At 45.8% G+C, this 2,711-nt stretch overlaps 1 pseudogene; it reads right to left on the reverse strand.

Annotated features, from left to right (window-relative positions):
• Positions 1-802: 802 nt before the first annotated feature.
• Positions 803-1,742, reverse strand: LOC145812857 (uncharacterized; annotated as a pseudogene).
• Positions 1,743-2,711: the final 969 nt, after the last annotated feature.

Raw genomic sequence — 2,711 nt, forward strand, 5'->3', positions numbered from 1 at the left:
AAAATGGCTCTTTTCCCAACTCAAGATTAGGTTTGCCTCAGTACATCGTTCTAACACTCTAGTCAAGTTCCTAAGGCATTCCTCAAAAGACGGTCCAAACACCAAAAAGTCATCCATAAAAACCTCTAAGAATTTCTCCACCATATCGGAGAAAATGGCTATCATACACCGTTGAAAAGTCGTCGGTGCATTACATAGCCCAAAGGGCATGCGCCTGTAAGCAAAAGTGCCAAAAGGGCATGTGAATGTGGTCTTTTCCTGGTCAACAGGGTACACCGGGACTTGATTATACCCCGAATAACCATCAAGAAAATAGTAGAAACCCTGCCCTGCTAACCGCTCTAGGATTTGATCAATAAAAGGTAAGGGAAAATGATCCTTCCTAGTTGAGGAATTCAGTCTTCTATAAGCAATACACACTCGCCACCCCAGTAGTGGTTCGTGTGGGGACTAACTCTCATCTCTCATTCTCAACAACAGTGATGCCCAATTTCTTGGGCACCACTTGTGTGGGACTCACCCACTTGCTATCTGAGATGGGATATATAATACCCGCATCCAACAATTTCAATACCTCATTTTTCACCACCTCTTTCATATTAGGATTAAGTCTCCGTTGCATTTCGCGAGAAGGTTTAGTGTCCTCCTCTATGTGTATATGATGTATGCACACAGAGGGATCTATCCCTTTCAAATCAGCCACTGACCACCCTATAGCACTCCGATGTGCCACGAGAACACTCATTAACTGACTCTTCTGTTCTGCAGTCAAGTCAGATGCAATGATGGCTGGTAAAGTCTCCTAAGGCCCTAAAAATGCATACTTGAGTGTGGCCGGGAGTGGCTTCGACTCAAGGGTAAGTGGTGTGACCAAAGATGGTATGACGAGCTTTCTCGACAGAAGAGGAAGTGACTCAAACAGGGCTTTCCACGGAGGAAAATCCGGTGTAGAAGAAGCATTAAGTAGGACATTCACCTCCTCAATTGACCCATCAATATCAAAATTTTCAAAACCAAAATGAGCTAGACAAGCCTCTAAAGGGTCCTCTACAAGAATGAAGGGCAAAGCCTCCTCCACAATCTCATCCACAACATCCACTAATAAGCACTCCTCTCTCTCATGAGGTTGTTGGGATGATTGGAAAACATTAAGTTTCACTTGCATGTTACCAAATGAAACTTCCATAACCCCGGTCCGACAATTAATACAAGCATTGGCCGTAGCCAAGAAAAGGTCGACCTAAGATCACTGGGATTTGTTTCCTAGAACTAGCTACCGGTTCCATATCTAACACCAAAAAGTCAACAAGAAAGTAGAACCTATCAACCTTAACTAGCACATCCTCAATCATGCCACGTGGCACTTTGAGGAACCTGTCAGCCAACTGAAGAGTAACAGTAATGGGCTTCAACTCACGAAGCCCAAATTCCTCGTACACAGAGTACGGCAACAGATTGACACTAGCCCCTAAATCTAATAAGGCCCTATCAATGAAATGGTCCCCTATAATGCATGCAATGGTTGGGGCACCCGAGTCCTTAAGCTTAGGAGGTGTGTCATTCAACAAGATGGAGCTTACTTGCTCCGTGAGTAGGACCTTTTGGGACACATGTGTCCTAGATTTGCGCTTTTGCGTACAAAAATCCTTTAGAAATTTGGCATAGGAGGGTACTTGCTTAATCGCCTCCAGCAGGGGGAGGTTGATTTTTACCTGTTTAAAGACCTCCATCATTGTCTCCATAGATGCCGCATTCTTATTAAAAGGGGACGGTGTATCAAGGCATTGGGGAAAGGGTGCCTTAGGCACGTAAGGTGCCTTGGGCTCATGTGAAGTGTTAGGGACTAAGTCATCCCTCTTAAGTGTTTCGCCCTCACCCTTGCTCTCATTAGGTGAACCACCGTGGTCACCCTTCTTAGCTCTAATTGCATCAAAAACAACTGACTGAAGCTCTAGCTCCCTCATACTTCTCAAACTAATCACTACTTGCACTTGCTCATGGTGCTTTCCATTCCCACCCGAACTCTATGCCCCGTATTGTCCCTTAGGGTTGGCCACAGTTTGACTTGGTAATTTTCCCTCCTCTCTCCGATTCATGTTGTTAGCCATTTGACCCAATTGGGCCTCTAGCTTGGCAATAGAGTGAGTGTGGGAGTGAACTACCGGTGCTAACCCCTTAAGTTTTGAGAGAACTTCCAACACCTGAGTCTCAAAGGCAGATTTGCCCTGAGGAACAGGCGGGGGTTGTGGTTATCGGTACAATTGTGGGGGTCGATAAGGTTGCAGTGGTCGGTAGGATGATTGGTTGGCAAAATTATTGAAATTCTATCTTAGTGGTGGAGGATTGTAAGAAGTGCCTTGTGAAAGGGGTCTCCATGAGAAATTAGGGTGATTTCTCCATCCCAGATTGTATGTATTGGAGTATGGATGATTACCCGGGTTGGAGAATCCTTGAGCCGCATTCACATGCTCTTGGACTAACTCCGGAAATTGTGATGCCGAAGGGCACTCACTCAAGTCATGAGCAGGGCTCGCACATATAACACATGCGTCACGGAATTGAGGCTGATCTTGCTGGGTAGGGGCATGTCCCGCAGCTAATAATTGGTCCATTTTGTGGGACAGTGCCTCTACTTGCTGGGCTAACTCTAGGTTTTGCCCGACCTCATAAATGGCCCATCTTTTCGAGGCTCCAACTACTGGTTGCCGGAC

The sequence above is a fragment of the Camellia sinensis genome, chromosome 15 (genome assembly GCF_055761805.1).
Source record: "Camellia sinensis isolate YWXY chromosome 15, ASM5576180v1, whole genome shotgun sequence".
Classification (NCBI taxonomy): domain Eukaryota; kingdom Viridiplantae; phylum Streptophyta; class Magnoliopsida; order Ericales; family Theaceae; genus Camellia; species Camellia sinensis.